This window comes from Gopherus flavomarginatus, chromosome 15 (genome assembly GCF_025201925.1).
Source record: "Gopherus flavomarginatus isolate rGopFla2 chromosome 15, rGopFla2.mat.asm, whole genome shotgun sequence".
Classification (NCBI taxonomy): Eukaryota; Metazoa; Chordata; order Testudines; family Testudinidae; genus Gopherus; species Gopherus flavomarginatus.
Window position 1 is genome coordinate 29,545,289 of NC_066631.1, and position 16,199 is coordinate 29,561,487.

Below are 16,199 nucleotides of genomic sequence, written 5' to 3' on the forward strand. Positions count from 1 at the left end.
ATTTAAAGAGAAATGGCAGCACTAGTTAAATCTGCTGGACTGACAGCACTGGAGAAGGAAGCCACTAGTTCAGAGACACACCCCATGCAGCAAAGCCAAAGCAGTGAGCAGAAGCTTCTACTAACGTGCCACACATTGCCGGAATGAGGCAGGAGCTCAGCCTCCAGGCCCAGGCACTCCTGGGTTTCCTTTCAGAGACCAATAATACATGTCCCAAGTACTGTAGCAATTTCTGCAATGTGGATCTCTGTCTATCTAGGAATAGGACAGAGGCCACCAACTGTTTTCACACAGGCCAAACAGCTGTCGGATGGTAATGACTTGCAGCCACTGATGACCTTAACTGAGTTCAAACCAGTGACCTAGAGGCAAAAGGCTCTATATATTATTCCAAGTCTCTTCAGTTGTCCAGTCCAGACATCTTTTTTTTTAGTATTTCTCACTCGCATTATTTTTGTTGTACTAGCATCAAGCAGCTATTCAGCATATAGTAGTCTATCAAGACCATAACAAAACTGCCAAATAGTTAGCCTTTCCCAGGCATTTTTACAGCTCAGCTTCCTAGAGTCTCTTCTCCATGAGATAACATAACCCAAACCACAGATCATGGATAGAGTCACCTATTTTCAAGTCTCTCCAATTCAGCCAGGAAACCTAAATGATTGTTTACAGCACACACGGTCTCACCTATGAGTGTACAAGAGGGGGTAAGGCTGTTTTCATCAGGGGTTCATTAAAATTTCCCAGAATAAATTAGATGGCTTTTAAAACTACAGAAGTGCCACAGTTAGCACTTTATTACAAACGCCTGTAGCTTAAAAGAAAAGCAGCTGTCATTTTAAAAATAAAATTTGGTGGACAACTGGTGAATTTGAGATCTAGAGAAAAGCAGCACTACAGAAAAAGGATTGGTATTAGATGGGATTATGCCTCCTCAATATTTACAAATAAATAACTGAAAATTAATGAATATCCAAACATTAGTTAAAATATGAAGTATGCGTAGCGAAAAAAAATCTAAAAAAAGGGCCTTATCCCTAGCTCCACACCTCTGACACAGAAGTTGCACAATCAGAATGAAACACCCAAGTAACCCACAAACATGAATAACTTTTTACATACATAAGCCATTGCAGCACCATGACAGATAATGTTATGATCTGTGCAGCAGCTTCAATAGAACAGTGGAAGCCTAGCATATTGAATAGTTTTCATCCAGCAGGAGTCCAGAGCACATTAAAAACAAACTAATATACAAACTAGGCAGATATTCCATCACCTATCACTGAAATTCATCCCACAGATGTCTAATACCACAGCTACTCTGACAACAATGTTGCAGTTTTTTCAGAGAGAAAGGGAAGAGCAAGCTGTCCCAAGCTGAACTGGCAGGGGGGATACTCTAAATAGACCTGTATGTAATAGCTCAAAGTGGGATTCTGCCAAGACAACAGGAAGGCAAGCCTACTGCCTGAGAAGTGGCATGGGAATTGTAATGACCCCACACAGGAAGGAGTGTACAGAGCAGGTGACTGAGTCAGGAGACCCTGGTTCCAGTCCCAGTTTTGCCACTGACTCACCATGTGATCTCAAGCAAATCACTTAGCCTGTCTGTGCCAGACGAAGTGGGGAGAAAACAAGCATCATAAGCACTTACAGCGGCTGGAATGAATGCCCCCAAGAAGGGCCAAGGACCGTATAAGTTGTCTGGGTCTCGGTTAAGATGCTTCAAGTAAAAAATTCCAGCATCTCACCCAACGAGTAATTCACATGATTAAATCTTTCAGACCTGATCAACAGCACTTCTAAAAAGACCCTTACCTGGTACTGTGGCAGAACCTTAGTCATGGCCCAGAACTCCACTGTGCTACGAGCTGTACAAACAAAGGGAGTTTCAGTACAAAAAGTTATCTTTAGGAGGCCATGTGGTCAACCAGATCAGCAGTTATTTGTACAATCCCAGCGACTTGGAGAGATACACAATTAAGACACATGCTTTTACCCTGGCTTGTTTATGTTGCACCTTAAAAATGGACAACAACTCACAACAGGTAAATGTTCAACAAGAATATTCCTGCCCCCAAAGGCTTCTTCTCCAAACACGAGCACTCGGTATCTTCATTTCTTTTTTCCCTTTGCTATTATCCAACACTTAAACTGACAATGACTTGCTGCAAAACATTCTGGTATACAATTTATATGAAAGATATGATCTACATATTGCTAATTCTCACAATTTTATTGCAAGTCTCTCACTGTGTATGTTTAAGCCTCAGCTCCTGGAGTCCTGTGATTACATGAGGATTTCAGCTTTCCAATTACTCTTGCCCCCAGTCTTTCTAACCCTCATGATTGCACAGAAAAGCCTTAAAACATGAAGTCTAGGGACTCAGAAACCAGAAGGTAACTATAAAACTCCCCTGATTTATTTTTAAGCCAATCTCATGATTTTGAAATGCTTGGGTCAGCAAAACCGCAGTGTACAGCTGTGCTTCCCAGATTTTTATAACCGTCAGTTCTAATTTTGATGAACCTTCCTTCTCTCTGCAGACAGTCACTTCACATCTTGCCAGGAAACACAAGTATTGCACTTAGGAATTACCCAAACTCGTTGATGGGGAGAAAATAGAGGGTTACTCTGAAAAAACACTGTCTGTTGCAATAACGAGACACAACCGGAAGTGTGCACGCCCAACTCAACTACTTCTCACCTGATAACACATCTCACAGGTACAATGCTCTGCAGTAAAGTTCTACTTGCTCATTTACCTGAGGTGTGTAAATTTTTCTGACGAGCAAGTAAAACATTAGTCATCCAGGTAAGACAGGAGAGCAGGGCGGGCTTTGTATAAGTTTTCAGGAAGACTTTGCATCACTGTTCATTGTTTAGCATTCTTCCCAGTCCATGGTGGGTCAACACATTAAAATCTTATGTTTTAGAAAAGGTAAAGCCAATACTTAAATCTGTGTTCCTGCAAGTAACCCCCAATTGCTCAATCTCAGCACACCATATGCAGGAATTTTGCAATTTTTCGTGTTTAATACTGGGAACAGGGACATGATATTAAAATGTAAAGTTTCCTGTGTACAATCGGTACAATAATTTCACCTGGTCCACAATGAGACCCCACCGAAAAAAGCCAAGCTCTCCAGCTCACAAATCTGGTACCTTTAATTCTACTATTCCTCCCCGACCAGCTGCTGAAAAATTCCATTCTCCCCCGTCCCCAGGGTGAATTTCCCTCATTTTAGTCATTTGAGGAAGGGTTTTAGGAATTAGCCTCATTTAAAGCAATGCGTAAAAGCACACTCCTTACTCATTTAAGATCTTTTTGCTCAAGAAGCACACCTTTGCCACCCTTTCCCTCAACCCCAAATGCCCTGTTCTCAAAGGAAACCTCTCTCTAGGATGAGACCAGGCTCACTGAGCCCTCATTTCCATAGCATAGGGAGTGATTCTCAGCTTTGGATCACAGTCATTTTGATCTGGTTCTTCTCTGGGGGAAGGGAGGAGAGCAGTTATAAAGAGCAGTCACTATGGATCCTTCAATGCACCAAGGAAAGCGACCGGGTAAAAAATATAAGTAGGGTTAGCTTGGCCCTCGAAAGCCAGTGAAGAGCTTTCTTTCCCTGCAGTTCCAGCCTGAAGAGGTTTAGTATCCTAATTAATTTTCCAATAGTTAAGTGCTGCAAAGCATCCCCTCCCCCACTATCTAAAAAAATGACAGCTGAAGCCTGCTGGTTCTCTTTGCAGGGTTAGTTCAGAGTCAAACGAGGCAGACTGCAGGAACAGAAGGCAACCCCTAGGGAAAAAAGTTACTGTCTAGCAAAGAGGATAGCATTTTCACCTCTGCGATTATTAGATAAACCCTGATGTGCACCTGAAGCCATACGCCATTTTAAAAGATGGATTCAGCCCGTTATCAAATAGGCAAAATATAGTAGGACCAGGCTAATTCAGGCTAATGACCGGGAAGCCTGGGTGACTTAGGCAGGGTAGCACATCATGAAATGTCCTTTGTTCACTTGCTTCGCTAATTGCAGTTTTACCTACCAATGCTATTCCTGTAAGGATACTGTAGCGTCTCCTAAGAGCAAGAATGTCAGAGACAACTCATTACAGCACTGTTCATTTCAAATCTTTGCTGAGTAGTGGGGAGAGGATATCAGGGTATGTCTGCTAAGTATGGGATATTTGTCTCAGCAGAGTACAAATTAGGAGGGCTAAAGACGCCTACTGGGAAGGGTTTTAATATTGCTAGAGTTACAACCCTCAGCAAAATTAAAACAGAAGCTTTATATACCCTTCCAAGAGGGTACCAATGGAAGTGCTAACAGACCTCTAGCTATACACGGCGCTCCCATGCAATGCTTTATAATGCAGAACGTTTACAACTCATGCTGTATGGGGCGCATCTGGATAAACACCCTTCAACTTTCTAATGCTAAGAGACTTGTGGCCAAACTCTACCTTTGGTTACATCCATCCAAACCTGATTGATGGCAGAAGCCATTGTACAGGCCCAGAGTACTAGGCATAGAATCTGGCCCCTTGCAACAGTGTTCAAAGCAGACCTTAGAAATCACCTGAATGTTCAAGAACAGGTTAGAGGAACACCTGCCAGGGATGGTCTAGAAATACTTGGTCCTGCCTCAGCATGGCAGGGCTGAACTAAGGGATCTTTCAAGATCCCTACCAGCCTCAGACCTACATTTCTAAGATTCTAAGAGTTGACACTGCACATGTCTGCATAGTACCATTCATTCAATTTCCTCCTGATCTTCCATCATGAAGAGTCATAAAAATTACCCTGGATTTGCCTATCTTCCTGTTTAATAAAGGACTTATCTTCTAAAAAGTCCAACAGATACAGTTTGTGGCTTGGAGGGTTTTCAGCCTGCTTATGTGAGAGGAAACACATCCTGCTAGGGAAGAGCTTACAGGAAAACCCCCTGCGAAAGGCAAAATCCTGTTCAACCCACGTGGACGTGATCCTTTGGGAGGGCCAGACACTCAAAAGGAATGGCTGATATAAAACATTAATTCAGCCAGAGGCCATTTTCAGTAAAAACAATTTACACGCCAACCTTACGGGAAGAGCTTCTTTGCAGAATCTCCTTATAAAAAGCTGGTACCTTTGATGTGAAAGGAGGGTGTTTTTCCTTCCAGGCAAGATTCCCAGCAAGATAAGGAAAGTAACATTTTATGGTAGCCTCCCACAAAGGCTTAATTCAGGACTGGAACTCTGTTGTGCTGGAAACTGCACAGAGAGCTAGACACGGTCTTTGACCCAATCTAGCAACGAGCAACATATGAACAGTGGAGGTGCTGAGGCAATCAAATCTGGTAGGTTTTGGTGGAATTTGCTTTTTCTATTCACATTTAAAAAAAAATTAAAAGGTTGCACAAGCAACCTTAATTGTAGCATTTCCTAACTTGAATGCTTGATTTTGCAACCTCCAAAATGCTTTTAACATTGCGTGCACATACGCGTGCAATACCTAGTGTGTGTACATGTTTACATATACGTGCACACACATCCCACTTTTTATATTTTGAATTACAAAGAATTATTGATTTTCTACAACTGCTCCCCAATCACCTGCCCCAACCACCTATCTGCCTGATCATGTAGTCCTGGATGATTTCTTGGGGATATTTCAGCAGAAGAGGGCTTTGAGAAGGCATTTGGAGATGGTAACAGCCTCACAAGTTCAGTTCTGGGAGGGCATCTAACAGGCAGCATGGGAGAAAGTGCACAAATGTTCACGTGAGGGGTAGACAAGCAGCTCTATGGTTGACAAGCAGTCATGAGGTTGGCATAGCTGATGGAACCCTAACGAAAAGAGGGGACACTGGAGAGAATGAAATCCCTTGTTACTGAATGAACCCAGCATAATAAACACAGGGAGCTCACTGCCACAAGATATTAAAGCAAGCAGCTTACTCTAGAAAAAGTTAACTGCATCTGCAGTTAGACTAGGAATGCTAGAAGTTACAAGAGATTGCAATCTTCATTCTTCAAGGCCTGAGCTGATCACCATCTAGGTCAGAAGACATTCACTCACATGGTGTCATCGTGCATAATTAAGTTTATGATAAAGGGGCTGATGGATTCACCACTTTCCCCGGCAACATCTCACAAAGGCCACTCAAGCAGCGGTGCCAAGTCTCAATTTTATCAAGCCTTACGATTCCCTAAAGCTACAGCTCCTGCGGTCATGGGAATATGTGAGAATCTCAGATTTCATTTTAAAAAGCAGAATGCTTTTAGCCCACGGGAGTTGTGGAGGAAAGCTTGAAAACAAACTCTGAAGCCAATGAGAAGAGCCAAAAATATTTTTTTTAATTACACAAGTTCTTGGGGCTTAACTCATGATTTTTGAATGCTAAGGATTGGCAAAACGGCCACTATTAGAGACTGAGAATATAGACTACTGGCATGTTTTGACATAAGAACTCCTAGGCTATCATTTTTTAACATCTGTACATCATGCAATACACTTGTATAGCACTGTACCAAGATTTATGCTCTGAGATCCTCTGACGGACAGGACTGAAGTAGTACAAAGTGTCTTACAACATTAATGACTTATGGCTAACTTCACCCTATTAGTTTCTTTTTACAGATGAGGCAATGGAGGCTCAGATAGGTTAAGTGACTTGTCCAGGATCACACAGGATGAATGCCAATAGCAGAGGCATGACTAAAAGCCAATACCCTGAGTCCCAGGTCTTGGGCTTGTAAACACAAGACCATTCTTCCGTTGCATCTCATCACTTTGTATTAAGGCTTGGGACTGTTCATACCAACTGCAGCAGTGAAAAAAACCTTTATTTTCAGGCATTCGGAAAATTTAACCCAGGCTTCACATTGTCACACATCACAGACCTAGGACGTATCTTATTTGTGTACTGAAAAATAATCTGCCTGGTAAAGAAAAGTCTAGGCTGAACAAGATGATCCCACCCCTGACTTCAGTTCATTTTAAAGACAAAAAGCCAGACTATAAACTCTCTGAAATTTCCAGCTGTCCCAAAAACCACCACGACCACCAGCAAGATTCGGTTATGTGAGGAGAACCTAAGCCACATAAACTAGCAGGACATTTGATTTTATCCCAACTAGGAAGTGTTACAAATTCAGAAATGTTAAAATTTTCAGTTTGACAAAGAAATGAATAAAAAGACTGCTAATGATGAAAAATAGAATAAATAGAAGATAAATGAAGAGGGGAGTGAGATGCATTATAAATAATGCAATAAACCCCACAACAAAGATCCAGGCAATGAGGGCAAAACAACTCATGAAACCCCAAACACTTGCACACACAATGAAATCTAATAGAGACATTCAGTTACACTGCATCTATGCTCACAAATATTGGGTTAGACAAATGTAAAAGCACCCAAGCCCGGTTTATGCTACCGCTTCCACTTCTGCTTCCGCCAGTGGAGCTGCACCACTGATGATGAACTATGGCTATAAAGCTTGCTCATTTAGACAAAGCCTAACAGGATAAGGAAACTATATCCCTCCACGGGGTACTGTCTTCAACCACCTCTTCAGGACCTCCAGATTAATGACTCTGAACAAAAAAAACCTACTTGAAAGAAAAAAAAAGAGTCCTGCAGCAAATGTCCAATACTCACAAAAGAACACGAAAGGCCTTACCCAGATTTCCCATCTGTTCCAACGTGGGAGACTTGTTACCTCTACTACAGTCTTGTTTCTGTTTCTTTAAATGGTGTAGGAAAGAAATCTTAAGGGGAATCCCTCCTCACATCCATATCTTTGTCCACCTACCAGAAACAGACCAATATCCTTCTCAACCTAGCCAATGGTCTTCTGTGCTTCTGCGAGAGCCATTGCTCAAAAGTAGAGGAAGGTGCTACCTACACTCTGAGGGACTGAATGCATCACCTCTGCAGCAACAGAGCTCAGGACTAGAACTGAGCCCATCATCTGTGGTGAGGAAAACACTAGGCAGCCAGAGTGTTCAATCCTCTCTGCAAAACTACCACTCAGCAATCCTACTAGAAGAATCAAGCCCAGGAATCCAGTCAAGAGAGGTATGTAGATAATAAAATGCCTTCCTCTATGCAGCTGACCTAGTTTTCTTATCAGGGTAACAAAGTTAACAAGGCAGTATCAATCTGCTCGATTCTACTACTCGACTCTCTGGCTTTTCTCACTCTTTTGAAGGTTACACATATGGGTCTCTTCCAGATTTATTTTTAATGAGCATGTCAGAGAATTTTTTCTCTGGGAAGCAAATTGATAGGCACATACTGCCAAAATGTGGGCTCTGTTCTCCCCACAACATTCACTTACTAGGGTTGAAAAAACTCCTGTCCAATGGCTCAAATGATGGAAGGTGGTTTCCTACCAGGGCACTGGCTTTGGATGTCATTTGGAGTCTCAAACCCCACCTTTTCCAACTACTTCTGGCCAATTATCTAAGGCCTGAGCACTTCGTTTGCAACATTACTGGGAGTCATGATAGGGAAAGAAGATTTAAAATCCTTTTCTCCTGTAGCTCCCCCCAGGAAACATACATGCCCACATCAATTTTGATTATCATTTTATAAAAAGAGTGAACTGCTTATTAATCAAAAAGATGCACTAGCCACCACATCCGAAACTGAAGCAGCTGATCAGAATCCAATCTCGCTGCCTTTCCCATGGTAAATTGAGTCTGAAGCCAAGTTATGACAGATACACTCAGGTGCTCAGACACCAGACATGAGCCTAGTTATTCTCTTGAGGTATTTATATAAGCATAGGATTTCTCACTCTACAAACACTTAGTGAAGAAACAGATGTGAGTAGTTTGATTAAGCTTAACAAGAGTAATAGCCACATAGAGAGAAGAATATAAACCCTATTGACTTCAAGGTATTGTTGAAAATGCTTCTTGAGTTATACAATCAACTAAATCATTCCAGCTACCAGCTGAGAACTGACAGGAAAATGCATGAGAGGGAGAAAGCAGCTGAGGGCTTGATAAAGTGCTCTATCTCCCCAAATTGCAACATGCCTTAACATCTACAAGAAAAAACTGCAACACTACAGATTTCTAAAAAAAGAACCTGCCTGATTGTGAAGGTGTTACAGGTGTCAATTCTCTTGATGCACTAAAATTTTAATATCTGAGAACTTCCACTACAAATATAAGTGGGACTTATTGTCAAATAAATTTGTTAGTCTCTAAACTGCCAGAAGTACTCCCCGTTCTTTTTGCTGATACAGACTAACACGGCTACCACTCTGAAACCTAAGCAACCTAGCGCAGCCAGAGCACGCAAACATACAAGCCAACACTGAGTCAGACTCACCAAGACACTTCCCCAGACAGCCCTGCCTCATAGCAAGCACTCCACTGGCTCTGCCTGATATAGAGATGTATCAGGCAGAACAAGTAAAGCACCCAGCACTAGAGGTAGAGAAATAAAATAGGAGAAGAAGAATGAATATTATCTAACCCACCTGTAGGGGAAGTAGGGAGAAGTGGGTAGCCAGGGGCACAAGAATAGAGTGCTCCCCTTCCAGCACGCTGCCTCTGACATCCACTGAGATGTCTCTGCTACTAGCCTCAACTTGCTGGGCTAGTCCTACAACTATGCAGCATTGTCAGTTTGTTTGCTGTCCAAAAGTGTCCAACATAAGCCAATGTACCCAACATGTGCCATTTGGCCAGACCGGAGTTACATTGAGCCAAATTAACCCCTGCTGTAACAGTGAACAGGGTAAAACAACAATAAGACATCTTTCCACTCTAAGAAATGTAACAGTCTTGAACTACTGCATTCTCAGTAATTTCTTAATCCAAATGCTCAGTACATTAGAGCCTTGTTTAGGGAACTAAACTAATCAGATTCCCCCACATCATGACTGCAAAGGCCATCTATAGAAGAAGCACCATCACTTGCAATTGTTCAGTATATTTTGAAGGCAGCAAAAACAAACACTAATTGCCAGATACAAGATAGTAATTTCAATATGAAAGACAGTAGATGACCTAAAGAACTGCTCGAGTCTGACAGTGCAAGTACTGCATAAGTGAACGAATGTTTTCAAACTTGAATATGTACAAATAAGCTGCAAAATGAATTTCTCAGCTGTCCCATCTGGGATTGGCACACATTTCTCCAGATTCACTTGAGATCCTGCCAGGTCCTCTGGCCAAGCAGCCAATAAGCCAAAGAGTAAAACTGCCATTCTGTCCTGGTACCAAAACATGCAGTTTCCGGGGGGGGGGGGGGGGGGGGGGGGGGGGGGGAGGGACAGAGAGAATAAAACTAACATCCAGATATTTCAATGCATTAACTTGATTTTAAATCCTTATCCTGTGGTACCAATTACAGCTCCTCCAGCATCTATTTTAACAAAGGCTTTCAAGTTAAAACATGCTTCCTTTGTCTTACAGATGTTCTGTATCTTCAAACCTTTTCCCATTTCAAGCCAAAGTCATTATCCTGAATGACTGAAGTACAGAACCCACCCATACACACAACAGATATGGTTCACTTTAGCTAAGGGCATGTCTACACAGCAAAGGAAACCCCACAGCTGGCACATGCCAGCCAACTCAGGCTGCAGAGCGGTCTTACTGCTGTGTAGACTTCTCTGCTCAGGCTGGAGCCCAAGATCTGAGACCCTCCCACCCTGCAGGTCCCAAGCCCAGGCTCCCGACCAAGCCTGGAAGTCTACACAGCAATGAGACAGCCCTGCAGCATGAGCCCACGTCAGCTGGCACAGTGGGCAACCTGTGAGTTTTTCTTTCCTGTGTAAACATACCTTAAGAATTCAGCTACCTAAGCAGGCAGGTACCAAAGCATTTGTGAAAGAGCAAGCACATTTGTCACCTCATTCAGAGAGCAGGAAAGAAACATTTTGTGCATCCGTAAGCCAGTTAGTTACCTCAGCCTTTAACAACATACTTACATGGTGACACAACAAGATATTACACAAAGCAATGCTAACTTGCACAGCAGCCTGGATGGTGCATTACAAACAAGAGGAAAGTATATCTGAGGTGCAGGAGACAGACGGATTTTCCTGCGCCCACAGCCTATTAATGGCAATCCAACACAGGCATACTGGATGGTCCCCGGTAGACTGCCACCATCCCAACTGCAGAATGCAAGTCTCAGTCAGCAAGCACAGCGAATTGTGCTCTTATCTGCAGTAGGCACAGACTGATCTTGGGCGGCAAGGTGTTCTCAAAGAGGGACCCTCAGCTTTGGAAACTGCTTCTCTCCTTGGTGGCTCACAGCCTGGATTTGATAATCTTCAAGGCATGCTTTCAACTGGAGACCACTTATCTAGACAATTACATCATTGAGCCTGCACCTTAAACGCTGAACCCTTGAGACAGTACTCCACAGTACCATGAGGGTTGTTGGGCCAGACCATCAGAGGTGAGCAGCACCATTTACACTGAGACCAGTACAGGGTTTCAGCATTTGCTATTTATTTTTGCTCTGCCATAGCATGTTGGACTCCTAGTCATGGACCAGGACCCCACGGTGCTAAGAACTGTATAAACACAGACCAAAGAGACAGTGCCTGTCCCAAAGCAATGCCACAGGGCAAGGTGTACAGTACAGAGGTATGCACACACATGCAGCCGATGTCTAGGGAAACAGGAGGCCAAATGAAGCTGTGCACCCCTTTTTGAGCAGAGCATTTTAAGATACAACACAAAACATTACAACAGATTGTTACTGTATCTTTCTGGAGAAACATTTGGCACAGAGATGGCCCCTGGAAAGCACCATACACCTCAGGGTAGGAAAGCTTAGCGCTTATGGTTCACGCTTTGCAAAGGCAGTAGAACTTTTCTTATCTATCTCTTACAACTAAAGCTAGCATGAACTGGCTCCAGTTTCTCCCTAACTTGCAAAGCAAATACAGCATGTCTGAAACTGTAAATACTTTAACCATAAACCATTATGGCATCTAGCTTACACAGCAATTCTCTCCACTCAATAAGCCAATCCTCTTGGGGGAGACAGCTTATATAATCGCATTGTTACATATCATGGGAAGATAAGCGACCATTTCTCGTGTTTTAATTTCCTAAATACGAAGTTAGTTGCTCCTAATACAGTATAGTAAAGAAGCACTCAGATACCATGGTGACTGGGATGGTACAGAGAAAATAACCCACAGATTAGGACATGTAGCCTATAGTTTAGAGCAGCAGCCAGGACTCCGATGTTCTAGTCCCCACCCCGTCACTGAATGACCCTAAGCAAGTCACTTAAATGCTCTAGGCCTCAGTTTCCCAATCTGTAAACTGAGAATATTTATCTATTTCACTGGGATACTGCAAGATCTAATTGTAAGATTAACTGGGGATAATTTGATGAAAAGTGTTACATAAATGCAAAGTACAATTGTAAACATAAGTGCACTCTATACAGATTGCACCAGTCAAGTAGTTACAGTGTCTAGGATGAACTGAAACACACCGGTTTTGTTTGTATTTAAAACAAAGAAAAATTCTGAACCGTTTCTAAAGAAAATATCAGTTATTACACTATGGGCTCCAGGACTGATTGATTGTTGATGACAATCTTCTACATTAAGAGCTGGTCTAGACTACTCTTAAGTTGATATAACTTACATCCCTCAGGGGTGTGAAAAAGACATCCTCCGAGTGACGCATGTTACAGTGAACACGCGCTGACCACACTGGTGCTATGTCAGCATGAGACGCTCTCCCATCAGCATAGTGTCTTCACCAGACATGCTGCAGCTGCACCAATGTAGCACTGTAGTGTAGACCACTGGTTTTCAAACTTCGCGTTGCGACCCAGTACTAGGTCGCAGAATGCAAGGTACTGGGATGCCTTGCTCAGCACCCAGGGACCCTGGCAGCCGGCCAGTAAAAACTAGTAGTCCCTACCTGTTCTGACACTGTGCTGCGCCCCGGAAGCAGCCATCAGCAGGTCTGGCTCCTCGGCAGGGGGGCCACAAGGCTCCACGCGCTGCCCCCACCCCAAGCACTGGCTCTGCACTCCCAGTGGCCAGTTCCCACCCAATGGAAGCTGGGGGGGGGGGGCACAATGCCTGCAGGCGAGAACCATGCAGAGCTGCTTGCGCGCCTTCACCTAGGAGCCAGACTTGCTGCTGGCTGCTTCCAGGGAGCAGCGCGGTCCACATGCCAGGACAGGCAGGAAGCCTGCCTCTGCACCCTGGCTGCACCGCTGACCGGGAGCCGCCGGAGGTAAGCCTGCGCCCCAGCCTTGTGCCCCCTCAACCCAGAGCTCTCTCCTGCATGCCAAACCCCTCATCCCCGGCCCCACCCAGAGTCTGCATCCCCAGGTCAGTGCCCTGACCTCCCTCCCACATCCCAACCCTCTGCCCCAGCCCTGAGCCCCCTCCCACACGCTTCATCCCCAGCTCCGTTGCATCACTGGCATCAACAATTTTCTTCAACTGGGTCACCAAAAAAAAAAGTTTGAAAAAAACACTGGTGTAGACTTGCCCTAAGTCATCATCTGTATATTCTGCCAGCCTGTCTTGTCTCTCTAGGGAGACAGATCACACTGTTTTGAACCAATTACACCTCCTGCTAACTTCTACTGATATTAATTACACCCATGACAAACTGTGTGATTTATCAGCACTGGGTTGTGTCTGCCCCATGTCCAATTTCCAAGTTCGGAATATTTTTGGATGTCAATGTTTTGCTAGTTTCGTATGGTAAAGAAATCTTTCAAAATGCAGCATTGCGGGGTATCACCTTTTTACATTCACATGAGACATAACGGGTTTCCAAAGACTCAAGAATACAGTAACTATGGCAACAGTACAGAGGACAGGATGTGCAGGGGGGGGAGGGGGGTGTATAATTTTAAATATTTTGATCAAGAATGACTTGGAAGTCTCATTTCTACAGACAACTTGTCCCAGGGACTGTGTGTGTTGCTTAGGTGAAGAAGGATGTAAAGAGCTTTCAAAAGAATCTTGAGCAAGAGCCTTTGAAAGCAGTGGTTGCAGGGGAGGGGGGGAATGGGGGAAATGGTTTTCTTTAAGGCAGACTACTGAACATCCACAAAATGCTAGGTCATAGCCATGGCATCATTTGGAGGAAGTCACATCAATTCCAAACTGGCATTACACCTACAGGATGTGTATAGAAACCACATATTATACCGGAGAGCTAATGAGCCCCAGTCATGGACCAGGATGCCATTGTTCAGGATGCTCAACAAACAGAACAAAAAGATGGTCCCAGTCCCAGAGAGCTTACAATCTAAGAAATGAGAGAACAGATGGATACAAATAGACAGGGAAGTACAAGGAAACAGTGAGATCATAGTGATTATAACTCAGGTAAAATTGAAAGGTAACTGGAATCACAAATCCATTCTTAAAGACAAGGTTAAACTTTAGAATCAGATGTGAACCAACAAAAGCCAGAGAATTCCAGGCAAACGCTGCTAACTCCGTCCTCAACACAATCACATTAGACTCCCTTGTTTTTAATCAGTTTGACTCACAACCGTTTTAATTTCATTCCCATTGCTTTTTTTTTAAAGCGGATGACTGAAGGAGAAAAGAAGGAAAAACTAATTATAATGGATTAAGAGACCCAGCTCACTGACAAAAATCATTCTGATTCTTCCAAACACAGGATACCATGCACCATCACAGGGACTCCCAGCTATGTTCAGACCAGATGTAGCCTTTCACCTCACACCAGAATGCCTCCTACAGAACCATTACATCAATCCATTGCAAAGATAGTGTGCATAGTTTTAAAAAGATATTATAATCTGGATGAGAAACAGAATTTGTAGTTCTTGAACTGCAGACCAATTATTCCAACTGCAGAATTAAAACAGTCCAAAAAAGTGCAATTAAAAGATTCTTCTTTCCTTCCAGACACCCCACCACCCCAAAATAAACTCAGGCAACTCAACCTTGGGATAGGATGCCTTGAAAAAGTTACAGAAATTCTCATTCCGTTCCTTGTTGGCCCTTCCTTTAAACTGCAGATTTAACTTTACCTTATTTAATTCAAGCTTATGCTGTCTCCTGACTTATTTTTTTGGATGCATTAACATCAGCCAAAATGGGAGGCGGAGGGAGGGTTTCACAGCTCATTTTTAAAGTTTTTTTCTACTTTATTTTTAATATTAGAAATTAAGGCCTTGTCTATCTTGGAAGACTTAGGACTAGTGACATCCTAGAAGTCAAGAAGGGTTTTTTAGTCATTGTTTACATTGTTCACCCTTTAACTTCAATGACTAATTAACATTTTGGATAAAGGACATCTATGTCAAAGATTGAGCAAACACCATTGTACATCACTATTGCATGCAGAGATCCTGCATAGATTCTAGTCACTTCACATTGCTTCATTACTTACATATAGTATATGTACATTTTGTAAGTAACAAACCACACCTAGGCTACATCTTCACTACCCACCATATCGGCGGGTAGCAATCGATTGCTCGGGGATCGATATATCGCGTCTCATCTAGACGCGATATATCAATCCCCGAACGCGCTTATATCGATTCCGTAACTCCACCAACCCGAACGGAGTTGCGGAATCGACAGGGGGAGCCGCGGACATCGATCCCACGCCGTGAGGACGGTGAGTAATTCGATCTTAGATACTTCGACTTCAGCTACGTTATTCACGTAGCTGAAGTTGCGTATCTGAGATCGATTTTCCCCTGTAGTGTAGACCAGCTCATACTAACATAACTGCTGATGCTTTAAAAAATAAACAGAGCTTTTCAGAGCTTCTCACATCTGGGTCACTGGCTAATCCTGATCATAGCAGTAGTGACCAGGAGAGACTACTATCTGCCATCTGTTCAGTGGCCAATATGAAAAGAGTTGGATGGTCTCAGTAGATTTCCTACTGGATCATTATGAACCTCTCATAAACCAGAACTAGCCCCCTTTTAGGGATCTCCAAGACTAAAGATATAGCTGCCCAAGTGAGCTCTCTAGAACAGAGTTCTGAGACAATGATGAGGCATCTTGGACCTGTCACTGCTGTACCTGTGAGGCAGACACCTTTCATGAGCATTGCTGTCACTTTTTAAAGCCAATCAAAAGTCAAGGACTAAAATTTAAAACTTTTTTAAAAAATTAAATTGTTTTATTTAAGTCTGTCAATATGAGCATGGCATGAAATAAACTCATCCTAAAGAGGATTCA

At 43.1% G+C, this 16,199-nt stretch overlaps 1 protein-coding gene across 4 annotated transcripts in view; it reads right to left on the bottom strand.

The window, feature by feature from the left end:
* Nucleotides 1-16,199, bottom strand: part of CORO1C (coronin 1C) — a 77,970-nt gene that overhangs the window by 46,844 nt on the left and 14,927 nt on the right. The window contains exon 2 of one of the 4 annotated variants that reach the window (XM_050924207.1): nt 1,822-1,874. The exons of the other annotated variants lie outside the window; for them this stretch is intronic. The gene's annotated coding sequence lies outside the window, so the exon portion shown is untranslated. The remainder of the gene's footprint in view (nt 1-1,821; nt 1,875-16,199) is intronic. 4 annotated transcript variants of the gene reach the window in all.